Source organism: Papio anubis, chromosome 6 (genome assembly GCF_008728515.1).
Source record: "Papio anubis isolate 15944 chromosome 6, Panubis1.0, whole genome shotgun sequence".
In the NCBI taxonomy this organism is placed as follows: domain Eukaryota; kingdom Metazoa; phylum Chordata; class Mammalia; order Primates; family Cercopithecidae; genus Papio; species Papio anubis.
The window spans coordinates 31,934,165-31,948,590 of NC_044981.1; positions in this window are offsets into that span (position 1 = coordinate 31,934,165).

Below are 14,426 nucleotides of genomic sequence, written 5' to 3' on the forward strand. Positions count from 1 at the left end.
TTACGCCGTGTGTCCAGCTGAGTCTTTCAGATGACTCCAACCCCAGGCGACATCAGACTGCACTGACATGAGAGACCCCAAGCGAGAACTGCCTAGCCAGGCCCTTCCCAAATTCCTGACCCACAAACCCACAAACTTTAGAGCAAAACAAAATGGCTGCTGCTTCACACCACTAAGCCTCTGATGTGTTATGTAGCAGTAGTCATCCCTAGATGTCTGCGGGGCACTGGGTCTAGGAACCCTCTTGGATCATCATGGGATTCCCTTCTGAGGATGCTTAAGTCCCTTACATAAAATGACATAATATTTGTGTATGGCCGGGCACGGTGGCTCAAGCCTGTAATCCCAGCACTTTGGGGGGCCGAGACGGGTGGATCATGAGGTCAGGAGATTGAGACCATCCTGGCTAATATGGTGAAACCCCGTCTCTACTAAAAAATACAAAAAACTAGCCGGGCGAGGTGGCGGGCACCTGTAGTCCCAGCTACTCGGGAGGCTGAGGCAGGAGAATGGCGTAAACCCGGGAGTCAGAGCTTGCAGTGAGCTGAGATCCGGCCACTGCACTCCAGCCTGGGCGACAGAGCCAGACTCCGTCTCAAAAAAAAAAAAAAAAATTTGTGTATAACCTGCATCTATTCTCCCATACACTTTAAATTATCTCTAGCTGGGCTCAGTGGCTCGTACCTGTAATCCTAGCACTTTGGGAGGCTAAAGCAGGAGGATTGCTTGAGGCAGGAGTTTGAGACCAGCTGGGGCAACATAGCAAGACCTTGTCTCTACTAGAAATTTCAAAAAATAAATAAGTTGGCCGGGCGTGGTGGCTCATGCCTGTAATCCCAGCACTTTGGGAGGCCTGACGTTGGGAGTTTGAGACCAGCCTGACCAACGTGAAGAAACCCTGTCTCTACTAAAAATACAAAATTAGCCGGACATGGTGGCACATGCCTATAATCTTAGCTACTCGGGAGGCTGAGGCAAGAGAATTGCCTGAACCCAGGAGGCGGAGGTGGTGGTGAGGCGAGATTGCGCCATTGCACTCCAGCCTGGGCAACAAGCAAAACTCCGTCTCAAGAATAATAATAATAAGTTAGCTGGGCATGGTGCCTGCATCTGTAGTCCCAGCTACTTGGGAGGCTAAAGTGGGAGGATCACTTGGGCCCAGGAGATTGAGGCTGCAGTGAGCCATGACTGTGCCATTGCACACCAGTCAGGGCAACAGTAATTATAATACTGAATACAACTGTATTTTTTTTTTTTTTTCGAGACAGAATTTCGCTCTGCCACCCAGGCTGGACTGCAGTGGCACAGTCTCAGCTCACTGCAACCTCTGCCTCCCGGGTTCAAGCAATTCTCCTACCTCAGCCTCCTGAGTAGCTGGGATTATAGGCACCTGCCACCACACCCGGCTAATTTTTGTATTTTTCAGTAGAGACAGGGCTTTGCTATGTCGGCCAGGCTAGTCTGGAACTCCTGACCTCAGGTGATCCACCTGCCTCAGCCTCCCAAAGTGCTAGGATTACAGGTGTGAGCCACCATGCCCAGTCCTGAATACAATTTAAATGCTACGTAAATTGTTGTTATACTATACTGTTTTAAAATATGTGTTATTTTTATTTTTATTTTTTCAAATATTTTCAAACTGAAGTTGTTTACATCTGTGGATATGGAGCCACAGATACAGAGGGCTGACTGGAGTAAGCAGAACATTGCTCAAAGCCCTTCCCGGTTCATTCCTTAGTCCCTGCCTACCATAGTTCCTAGGCTGAACCCTCGCTGGACTGGACCCAAAGCTGGGTGATGGCTCACTGGGCTCTGAAAATGCAATGAAGGAGTGAGGCAGGCTGCCCATCATTCCTCCAGCCCCCAGGGGGTAAACAGAAAGCACTTGGCCAACCCTGATGGCAGTGAGAAGCCACGCACCTGACAGATGAGCCACTAGCAGCACGTCCCACCCCAGTCCCTACTGTTTGGTCAGGACCAACATGTCCCTAATGTTTGCCTTTGTGCCCATGCTGGCCTTTAGCCAGGCCCTGCCCTCAGCCTCTGGCACCCCACGTCTCCAAGGCCTGAGCTCCTATCCCTGGCCTACTGGCTGAGCAGGATGAGAGCTGGATGAAGACAGGATGAGCCGTCACCAGGGATCCTCACCTCGGGGAACTGAGGCCTTAGATGTGGCTGGGGCTGGAGTCAACACTAGAAAGACTGGCAAGAGAAGGGTATGTGGGAAGGAGGCTGGGAAAAGGGGTGCCTCTGGAGAGGAGGGAATGTCTGGGGCTGATGGAAGGAGATGTTTTTCTGTCTACCTTTTTTTTTTCTTGAGATGGAGTCTCGCTCTGTCACCCAGGCTGGAGTGCAGTGGCATGATCTCAGCTCACTGCAAGCTCCGCAACCTGAGTTCACGCTATTCTCCTGCCTCAGCCTCCCGAGTAGCTGGGACTACAGGCACCCGCCACCATGCTCAGCTAATTTTTTTGTATTTTTAGTAGAGACAAGGTTTCACCGTGTTAGCCAGGATGGTCTTGATCTCCTGACCTCGTGATCTGCCCGCATACACCTCCCAAAGTGCTGGGATTACAGGCGTGAACCACCACGCCCAGCCTGTCTGCCTTTTTGTTGTTGTTTTTTGAGACAAAGTCTTTCTCTGTCACCAGGCAGGAGTGCAGTGGCACGATCTCGGCTCACTGCAACCTCCGCCTCCTGGCTTCAAGCGATTCTCCTGCCTCAGCCTCCTGAGTACCTGGGACTACAGGCGCGTGCCACCACGCCCAGCTAATTTTCATATTTTTAGTAGAGACGAGGTTTCACCATGTTGGCCAGGATGGTCTCGATCTCTTGACCTCGTGATCCACCTGCTTCAGCCTCCCAAAGTGCTGGAATTACAGGCATGAGCCACTGCACCCGACACCCTGTCTGCCTTTTTACCACTTGAACATTCCTTGTGACTGTGAAACCCGGTCCAAATACACACATACATGCTCGCATGAACACACGGATAGATGACAGCTGGGAGAAAGCTGCAGCAGTTGCCCTGGATGCCCTGCCTGCATCCCTCAGCTTTCCTCCCCACCTATGAAGGCTGTTTACTGAGATCTTTGGCAACTCTCTGCCTGACGGTCGTTTTTCTGGCTGTGGGAGGATGGCTGGTCATGGCCACACGGCAGGCTGGAGGTGCCAGGAGTTAAGGCCCCAGAAGCAGCCTTCCAGCAATGACCCACCAGCAGTTGATGAAAAACCCTGCTGGGCACAGTGGCACACCACTGTAATCCTAGTGACTCGGGAGGCTGAGGTGGGAGGATCACTTGTGCCCAGGAGTCCAAGGATGCAGTGAGCTATGATCCTGCCACTGCACTCAGGCCTGGACAACAGAGCAAGACCTTTTTCTTTTTTTTTTTTGAGTTGGAGTCTCATTCTTTTTTCTTTCTTTTTTTTTGAGACAGAGTTTCACTCTTGTTGCCCAGGCTGGAGTGCAATGGCGCGATCCTGACTCACTGCAACCTCTATCTCCCAGGTTTAAGCCATTCTCCTGCCTTAGCCTCCCTAGTAGCTGGGAGTACAGGCATGCACCACCACACCCAACTAATTTTGTATTTTTAGTAGAAACGGGTTTCTCCATGTTGGTCAGGCTAGTCTTGAACTCCTGACCTCAGGTGATCTGCCTGCCTTGGCCTCCCAAAGTGCTGGGATTACAGGTGTGAGCCATCAGGCCCAGCCAATTTTGTATTTTTAGTAGAGACAGAGTTTCTCCATGTTGGTCAGGCTAGTCTTGAACTCCTGACCTCAGGTGATCTGCCTGCCTTGGCCTTCCAAAGTGCTGGAATTACTGTGAGCCATCACGCCCAGCCAAGTCTCACTCTGCTGCCCAGGCTAGAGTGCAGTGGTATGACTCGGCTCACTGCAACCTCCACCTTCCAGGTTCAAGCGATTATCCTCCATCAGCCTCCCAAGTAGCTGGGATTACAGGCATGTGCCACCACACCCAACTGATTTTTGTATTTGTTTAGTAGATACAGGGTTTCACCACATTGGCCAGGCTGGTCTCAAACTGGTGAGCCACCTGCCTTTGCCTCCCAAAGTGCTGGGACTACAGGCGTGAGCCACTGTGCCCGGCCAACAGATCTTATCTCAAAAAAAAGAGGCCAGGTGCAGGGTGGCTCATTGCTATAATCCCAGCACTTTGGGAGGCTGAGGCAGGAGGATTGCTTACGCCCAAGAGTTTGAGACCAGCCTAAGAAACATAATGAGATCACGTCTCTACAAAAAGTAAAAAATTATCTGGGTGTGGTGGCATGCACCTATAGTCCCAGCTACTTGGGAGGCTGAGGCAGGAGGATCATTTGAGCTCAGGAGCTTGAAACTACAATGAGCCATGATTGTGCCACTGCACTGCAGCCTGGATGACAGAGCAAGACCCTGTCTCAAAATAATTAACTAATTAATTAAACAAGAAATCCCCTGCTGCTGGGCAGCTCGCTTGGGTCAACTCTGAGGCATATTCTGGCCTGGGCTCCCCGAGCTCCCCAGAGGGCTGTAACTGCCCACAGTGGTAACTGGTTCGATGACACCTCCATTGGCATCCTTCCCTCCCCTGCCTTACTTCTTCACTCCTCTGCTGGTATTTGCCGTGGCCACCTCCATTCATGTGTGTGTCCTCTGACCTTTGTCTCAGGGTCTGCATTCTGGGACCCCAAACCAAGATACCAAGATGAGTCTTCAACAAACTGATAATCAGGTTGAGAGGTGAAATCCACAGAGGTAGGATAATGAAGTACTATTAATAATAAGAGAGCAAGTATAATCAATTTAGCCACGATGACCTGCCTCTTTTAAGCACTGACTCTGTGCCAGGGACTGATCATTGGGCTCAATGTCTGTTATCTTGTTGAATAGTCACCAAAGTCCTTGTGTCACTCCATTTGCATTGCTCTAAAGAAATACCTGAGACTGGCTAATTTATAAAGAAAAGAAGTTTCATTGGCTCATGGTTCTGCAGGCTGTATAGGAAGTATGACACTAGCATCTGTTCCTGGTGAGGGCCTCAGGAAGCTTCCAATCATGGCAGAAGGCAAAGGGGGAGCAGGTGTCTCACTTGGTAAGAGAGAGAGTGAGGGAGAGAAAGTGGTGGTAGGTGCTACACTTTTTTTTTTTTTTTTTTTTGAGATGGAGTCTTGCTCTTGTCGCCCAGGCTGAAGTGCGATGGCACAATCTTGGCTCACTGCAACCTCCGCCTCCTGGGTTCAAGCGATTCTCCTGTCTCAACCTCCCCAGTAGCTGGGATTACAGGCACACACCACCACACCCAGCTAATTTTTTGTATTTTTAGTAGAAAAGGGGTTTCACTGTGTTGGCCAGGCTGACCTCGAATTCCTGGCCTCAGGTGATCCACCTGCCTCAGCCTCCCAAAGTTCTGGGATTACAGGCATGAGCCACCACGCCCGGCCTCCTCTTGCCCCTTTCTTTTGGCAAATTTCTCTCTGTGGGAATAAGAATGTTTATCCAATGCCTGTACTACCATTGTATCTGGGAAGTAAATAACTTGTCTTTGATTTCACAGGCCTGTGGAGTCTCAGGTGGATCCTGAGGTTAGGAGTTCAAGACCAGCCTGGCCAAGATGGTGAAACTTCATCTCTACTAAAAACATACAAAATTAGCCCATCGCAGTGGCAGACGCCTGTAATCCCAGCTACTCGGGAGCCTGAGGCAGGAGAATCGCTTGAACTCGGAGGGCGGAGGTTGCAGTGAGCCGAGATCACGCCACTGTACTCCAGCCTGGGCGACAGAGTGAGACTCCATCTCAAAACAAAACAAAACAAAAAAAGAGAGAGAGAAAGGGGCAAGAGACCCCACACAAGTCCTAAATCCAGCAGGGCAGTCATTAAATCTTTTTTTTTTTTGACAGAGTCTCGCTCTTTCCCCCAGGCTGGAGTGCAATGGCGCAATCTTGGCTCACTGCAACCTCTACCTCCCAGGTTCCAGCCATTCTTCTGCCTCAGGCTCCCAGATAGCTGGGACTACAGGCGCTCACCACCACGGCCACTAATTTTTGTATTTTTAGTACAGAGTTTCACCTTGTTGGTCAGGGTGGTCTCGAACTCCTGACCTCAGGTGATCCACCACCCTTGGCCTCCCAAAGTGCTGGGATTATAGGCATGAGCCCGAACCAGGCCCAGTCATTAAATCTTAAAGCTCTGAAATAATTTCCTTTGACTCCATGTCCCACATCCTGGGTAGCTCTGCCCTTGTGGCTTTGGAGGGTGCAGCCCCTGTGGGTGCTCTTGGTTGAAGTTGAGTGCCTGCAGCTTTTCCAGGCTCAGTATGCAAGCTGCCTGTGGCTTTACCATTCTGAGGTCTGGAGCATGGCAGCCTCCTTCCCACAGCTCCACTAGGCAGTGCCCTGATGGGGACTTTGTGGAGATTCCAATTCCACATCTCTCCTCCCCTGTGGCAGGCTATACCCCTGTGGCAGCCTTCTGCCTGGACACCTAACATCTAGGGGGAAGCTGTCAAGCCTCCTTGATGCTTGCACTCTGTTCACATGCAGACTTAACACCACATGGAAGCTGCCAAGGTTTACGGCTTGCACCCTCCAGAATGGCAGCCCAAGTCATACCTGGTGCCCTTTGAGCCACAGCTGGACATGGAGCAACTGGGATGTGGGCAGCACTGTCTCAAAGCTGGGCAGGGCAGCAGGACCCTGGGCCTGGCCCAGGAAACCAGTCTTTCCTCCTAGGCTTCTGGGTCTGTGATGGGAGGGGCTGCCTCTAATGATTTCTGAAATGCCTTCAAGGCCTTTTTTCCCCATTATCTTGGATATTAGCACTTGGCTCCCTTTTAATCTTGAAATGTTCTCTAGCAAGTGATTGCTCCACGGCCTGCTTGTATTCCTCTTCTGAAAATGCTTTTTTCAAGAGCCGGGCACAGTGGCTCATGCCTGTGATCCCAGAACTTTGGGAGGCTGAGGTGGGTGGATTGCCTGAGGTCAGGAGTTTGAGACCAGCCTGGCCAACTTAGTGAAACCTTGTGTCTACTAAAAATACAAAAAGTTAGCCGGCTGTTGTGGTGGGTGCCTGTAATCCCAGCTACCAGGGAGGCTGAAGCAGGAGAATCCCTTGAACCTGGGAGGTGGAGGTTGCCGTGAGCCGGGATCATGCTATTGCACTCCAGCCTGGGCAATAAGAGCAAAACTCCATCTCAAGAAAAGAAAATAAAATGCGTTTTTCTTTCTCTGCCACATGGTCAGGGTGCAAAGTTTTCAAACTTTTAAGCTCTGCTTCCCTTTTAAATGTAAGTTCCAACTTTAAGTCATTTATTTGCTCTCATAGCTGATTATAGGTTGTTAAAAGCAGTCAGGCCACATCTTGAATGCCTTATTGCTTAAAAATTTATTTCACCAGATGCCTCAGTCATCACTCTTAAGTTCAAACTTCCACAGATCCCTAGAGCTTGGAGACAATGTGGCCAATTTCTTTGCGAGGACATAACATGGGTGACCTTTGCTCCAGTTCCCAATAAGTTCTTCATTTCCATCTGACACCTCATCAGCCTGGCATTCATTATCCATCTCACTATCAGCATTTTGGTCACAACCATTTGACCAGTCTCCAAGAAGTTCCAAACTTTCCCTCAACTTCCTGTGTTCCTTTTAGCTCTCCAAACTCTTCCAACCTCTACCCATTATCCAGTTCCAAAGCCACTTTCACATCTTCACATATCTTTATAGCAATGCCCCACTCTTGGTACCAATTTTCTGTGTTGGTCCCTTCTTGCATTGCTATAAAAAAAAATACCTAAGACCATGTAATTTATACAGAAAAGAGGTTTAATCGGCTCACAGTTCTGCAGGCTGTACAGGGCACATGGCACCAGCATCTGCTCCTGATGAGGGTCTCAGGAAGCTTCCAATCATGGTGGAAGGCAGAGGGGGAGGAGGCATACCACATGGTGAAAGAGGAAGCAAGAGAGAGAGCAAGGAGAGAGGTGCCACATTTTCTTTTTTTTTAAACAACCAGATATTGTACAAACCCAGAGTAACAACTCACTCATTACTATGAGGAGGGCACCAGTCATTCAAGAGGGATCCACTCCCTTAACCCAAACACCTCCTACCAGGCCCCACCTCCAACATTGAGGATTACATTTCTTTCTTTTTTTTTTTTTTTTGAGATGAAGTCTCGCTCTGTTACCCAGGCTGGAGTACAGTGGCATGATCTCGGCCCACTGCAACCTCTGCCTCCCAGATTCAAGTGATTCTCCTGCCTCAGCCTCCTGAGTAGCTGGGACTACAGGAGCGTGCCATCACGTCCGGCTAATTTTTGCATTTTTGGTAGAGACAGGGTTTCACCATGTTGGCCAGGCTGGTCTCGAACTCTTGACCTTGTGATCCACCTGCCTTGGCCTCCGAAAGTGCTGGGATTACAGGCGTGAGCCACTGCGCCTGGTGAGGATTACATTTCAACATGAGATTTGGAGGGGACAAATATCCAAATCATATCAGTCCTCTACAGTTGTTACTTCATAATCCCCATTTGATAGATAAGAAAGCTGAGGTTTAGAGAAGGCTTTTGTTCAAGGTTAAGAGCTATGCTGGCCGGGTGTGGTGGCTCACACCTGTAATCCCAGCACTTTGGGAGGCCGAGGCAGGTGGATCACAAGGTCAGGAGTTCGAGACCAGCCTGGCCAAGATGGTGAAACCTCATCTCTACTAAAAATACAAAAATTAGCCGGGCATAGTAGTGGGCGCCTGTAATCCCAGCTACTCAGCAGGCTGAGGCAGGAGAATCGCTTGAACCTGGGAGGTGGAAGTTGCAGTGGGCCAAGATCATGCCACTGCACTCCAGCCTGAGTGACAGAGCAAGACTCTTTAAAAAAAAAAAAAAAAAAAGAGTTAGGCAGTGGCAGATTGGCCTGAAGAGCCTAGGCCCACAGCAGGGGTGGTCCCTAAGCACTGACTGCATTGTGGAGAGCAGAAAAGAGACAGGCTAGAAGTCCTTGGCATGACCTTTCAGGAAGGGAGACATTGAAGCTGAGCCTTGAAGGATGGGCAGATGTTGGGAAGACGAAGAGTCTTGTAGAGGGCCTTGGGCCTCAGTTTTCCCATCTGTCAAGTAGGCCTAATAATAGTACCCCTCACATAGGGCCATTTAGGGATTAAGTGAGTTGATAGAGACATAAAGAGCCTGTAGTAAGTGTTCACTAAATGGTAATTATTATTGACTATGAATGGGAGCAATGTGAGCTGTCGGGTGTGGTCCTGGTTGGAGGTCTGAACAGGTTCCAAAGGCAGCCTTCCAGTTCCCGATCCCAGCACCCAGGCCCTGAAGGGAGAGAGCTGGAAAGGCCAAAAAAAAAAAAAAAAAAATGATTAATGAGTCTGGAGTCCCTGAACTTGGGATTTTAGTCAGGCAGGCTGCATTCCTGCATTTTCTTTTTTCAAAGAACATCACAACCTCTGTCACCCAATCTTCACATCTCCATTCCCGACAACCTGGAAGTCCTCCCTGCTGTCTAACCTCTTAGCTTCCTGCTGTGCATTTTGTCTGTGGGGCAAAGAGAGAGCTAATGAATCTCAGTGATTGGCACTGGAGCTGGCTGGAAGCAGGGCAGGTAGAGCCTGTGTGTGGTCCACAGACTGTGGTGCCAGAGAAAACTCACCCTGGGTTCAAAGGCCTGTCTGGCTCAGGATGGAGGCAGTGGGCCAGGGGCCCCCACTGGAAGGTGGAATCAGAGAAGATCTTGGAGGCAGCTGCAGGTGGAGGCTGGAGACAGGCCTTGGTGAAGTCCCTATCCCAACTTCGAGGCTCCTCCCAGCTACTGCTGGGGAAGTGTTCAGGGCGGCGTCTGTGAGGGGTCCTCTGCGGGGCTGCTCTGCCTTTGTCTGGGCATAACTCCTCAATGACAAGAGATTCCCCTCTCAGATTCCCCAGCTGTGGCCCTTCTGTAGCATGGAGTTGACGCCTACAGGCCCTGGCGACAAGCAGACCCAAGTTTAAGTCACAGCTCTGTCACTTATTAGCTTGTGACATTGAGCAAACCCCTTCACCTCCCTGAGCTTTCCTTATGTGAAAAATGAGGATGCCTTGCTGGCTGTACAGCCTTCACCAACCTGTTAAACAGCTGAGTTTCCATTCTCCATCTGGAGCATGGGAATGATCCATTAGCTGTTTGATCGGCAGCAAGACCCAACAGCTTGGTAAGCCTCAGTTTCCTCATCTGTAAAATGGGGACTAGAATGAGTTAAGACTAAGCACCAACACACCCAAGCACCATGGCACCACCTAGGGGTGGGCTTCGGGTGTTGGCGATGGTTGGTTATTTGTTCCTCCTTTCTGAGTCTTCCTCACGTGCCTTGCCCTGGGTAGTTTTCCTCTCAGCTCTCCCAGCCAACTCTGGACAAACACAGAGAGCTGCTGTTGTGCTGGGGTCACTCTTGGGAGTGGCTACATTTTGAAATAGAGCATAGAATGACAGCAGTGCCAACCACAGGGAGGAGCTGCTGATGCTCAGCTTGGCCCAATCCATGTCCATCACAGGTTTGCAGGGAGTCAGGAGCTGGGTTGCAACTGGGGGTCGTGGCAACCAGGGGCACCAAGGCCCTTGGGGAGTCTTCCCCCTCATGTCCCTGCTTTGGCTGGGAGGGGAGAGGAGACTGCCGGCACAATGGTTCTTCAGGGTTGGTTCACCCAGGGACCCAGGCTGAGTAGGCACAGTGCTTGGCAGGAATCCATCTCTGTCTTCTGGGAACCACCCTTTGGAGCTCAAGGAGACTGATCACAGGCCCTTCCATCCCTGGGGACCCCCTTGCAGGGACCCTGAGATTCCACACTTTGCTGCTTCCCACAGCAAAGTGACAGGGATCCCAGTGTTTCCTGTGAAATGAGCCGTGCACAGGGCTGGCATGCAGCAGGCGCCCACTGACGGTCTATAGGATGAATGAGTGATTGGAGATGCGCAGGAAAATGCAGAGGACCTAGGTTGGCCTTCAGCGCCCTCCGAGTCCTTCCGTGGGCTCTGCTAGGCTGCTCCTCTGTCCTGGGCTTCCTCCCTTTCCACAGGGACATGGGAAGGCTGGGATTAATGTCCCCAGTACTACCCTCAACCAAGAAGCACAGGAGTTAGTGGGTAAATAACCTGCTCCTCACCTTGGCTCTTCCACCCCTTGGTGGGACAACCTGAAGCTGCAGGGCACAGCCCCTGAGAATGTCACCAGAAGCTACAGCCCCCGTGCCAACCAGACTTGTGCTTCCCAGGATCTTCTCCCAAATAAACTACTATTCCCGAGTCCTGGCCTCAGGGTCTGCTTTAGAGGAACACAAATGAACCCAGGGTCCCCAGCTTTGCTACTACCGGCTATGTGACCATGAACAAATGAAATAACATGTCTGAGCCTCAATTTCCTCACTCATCTGGTGTCTCCATGATGGCTGCTCTCCACTGTGGTGAGGGTAGCAGGGTAGCGTTGCCTGGGAGGGTGGGGTGCAGTCTATGGACTGAGAGTACCTGGCTGGTTTCCTCTGGAATTGCTCTCCGGGGGTGGTGAAGCTGTCTGCATACTGTAACAATGGATGCATGACATTGCACATTTTTCAGAAGCCATGGAACTGCACAAAATGAAAAATGAGCCCTCATGCAAACTGTGGCGTTTAGTTAATGATAATGTATCAATATTGGTTCCATAGTTGTAACATACATATCACACCAGAGCACCAGGGTAATCATAGGGGAATCTGTGAGAGGGTGAGGGGGGTATATGACAACTCTATATTATCTGCTCAATTTTTCTGTAAACCTAACACTGTTCTGCAAAAGTGAAGTCTCTTAATTAAAAAGAAAAAGAGCAATCTGTGGGCAGCCAGCGCAGGGCTTTCTTCGGAGTTGCTCTCCCAGGAGTCCCACCCACCCTGGATGAGGGTCAGAAGGGAGGAGGATGCTGGCTGGCTGGCCACATGCATCAGCTAATCAGCAGGATGATTCAGCCACTGGACTCCTTCCCTGCCTGGGATTCCAGGAGGGACTGGCCTGGTCACAATGCGGACTTAGGAGGTTAGAATCTTCCTGTGAACCAGGCGGATGCCCTGCCCGTCCCAAGGCCCTTGGGAGGCTGGGGAGGGGAAGCAGGTGTGGAGAGAGAATGAAAGCCACCTCCCCAAGCATGACAGCCTGTCTGGTTCTGTCAGCTCCTACACTGTGACATGCCCCATCATCCCCTCAGTCTAGGGGCCCCAGAGGGCAGAAAAGTCACCCTCACCCTCCATATCCTGTCATCTTCAAGGACCGCTGTAATTTGCTCTTGAATCCCTTGAATCTGTCCACTTCTCTCCCTTCCTATTTCCCTCCCCCACATCCAGCCCCAACACCTGCCGCCTGGACCCTGTGGCAGCCCCTCCCAGCAGTGCTGCACTCAGACACTGGGAGTGGGCTTCAAAACCCAGCTACCGGCCAGTCCTCCCCGGCAAAAGCCCTCCATGGCTTCTCATTGCTTAAGACAAAGACCAATCCCTTCCTGTGATTCCAAGTCCTGCCTGACCTCGGCCCCATCTCTTGCTGGGGCCCCTCCTGCTCCATTACAGCTGCGCTGCTTGCTCCTTCCTGGAGCATATTCACTGTGCTCCTTCCTGCCACTGTGCCTTTGCACTTTCCATTCCCCAATGCTTGGAATGTCAGTTCAAGTGTCACTTCCTCAGGGAATCCCTCCTGCCTCTCCCTGCCTCCCCACCCATCCCCTACTGCTCTAGCCTCGCTTGGGAGAGCTCCAGTCTTAGATCACCACACCCCACTCTCTCACAGCACACGGCACAGTTCAGTATAATTTAGGTAAGTGATTCAGACCTGTACCCAAGCTTGAATTCCGCAAGGGCAGGGCTGTGTCTACTTGGGGTCACTATAGTACCCCAGCATCCTGTACAGCAGTTGGCACACAGCACAGACTCAGTAAATATTTGTCAAGTGGCTGAATGCAGCCCTCCACACCAGACTGCTTGCCTCGAAAGTTAGAGGCTGGGTTTGGTCAACCACAGACTGGAGAGCCCCTTCCGGAGAAAACCTGCCCAACTTTGAAGGCCAGACTCTGAGGATTTTTGCAGCGCCGGGGCCTCAGGAAGGCAGCACTGCATTCAGCGCTGGGGATGCTTCTGAGCGCCCTGGTTGTCTCGGCATTCTGGTGCCTGGCGAGGGTTGCGGGCTGCACTCCTGCAGACCTCAGTCAGGTCTTCTCTGTTCTTAGGCCGGCCCAGCAGCTGGGGGCTGTGGGAGGAAGAGGCCGATTGCTCAGGCCAGGCCTGCTCTACATCTGGCCAGCAGCCTCCCCCGCTGCCCCAGGACAAGGGCCCCAGTGTCTGCTCAGCTCCTACAAACAGCAGGCCTTTCTCTCCCTCTCCACTCTGGAGCCTCAGCTGTGACCCCTCCCTGCCCCCTCAGAAGGCACAGCCCTGGATGCATGACCTTTTCCTTCTGAATGATTCGGAAACAGAGGCTGACAAACCCGGCGCGGGAGCAGGTCCTGTAAAGTGGATGAACCCCTCTATTTCATCCGTTCCCAGCTTTGGCCGGGCAGCCGGGGCGAGGACTGGCTGGGAGGGCCTTAGTCCTGCCAAGGTGGGGTGGGGTGCGGCTAGAGGCCAGGACCAGCCCAGGTGGACTTGACGTCATGCTTTTCACCTGTATCTCATTCAGACAAAGCCTGCTCCTTCCTGCCTGGCCCTGCCCCCGGGGAAGTTTTCCATGCTGCTCTCCTTTCCCCACAGGATCACAGGCCTGATGCTTCCCCTCCCAACCCACCTTTCTTGTTGGCAGGTGAGGTGCCAAGGCCTGGGCACATTCACAGAGACCTGCACTGCTTCTCTCCTGGTGCAGGGTCCCCCTCCAGAGTCTGGAGACAGGAGGAATGGCCAGAGGCCACCCCCTCTCCTTGGGAGCTCCTGCCAGATGCCAACCTGGGCTTCAGGATGGGATGACCTCAGAGGGCAACTCAGAACTGTAATTAGCCTCCACTGTAATCCCCGCCACTCCCAACTCAGACTCAGAACGCAGGGGGCTTGGCGGCTCAGCCCAGCCCCCCAGCTTCCTCCTCCTAGCCAGCGGGTGTAACAGGCACTCAAAAACTGATTACTAAACAGGGAAGGGGACTTGGAGGCCTGATTTTGGAGATCTTGATAAAATCTTGCCTTATACATGTCCCATTCTTGGTCATCCATACAAAACAAAATTCCACCGTTAGATGGTCATTCCTTTAGATCTACATGCACTTGTCTTTTTTTTAGAATCCTCAGGTCTAGGCAAATAATGACAATTACAGGTAATATTTGTTGACTGAGCTAGGTGTTTTACAAAGTAGTTACTTATGCTAGATATTTCCATCTGCCCCTCCAGCTCCTCTGCCCACTCTTCTGCCCTGGCTGTGTGCCCCAAGAGGGTGACCTTTGTGGCCTGAATCA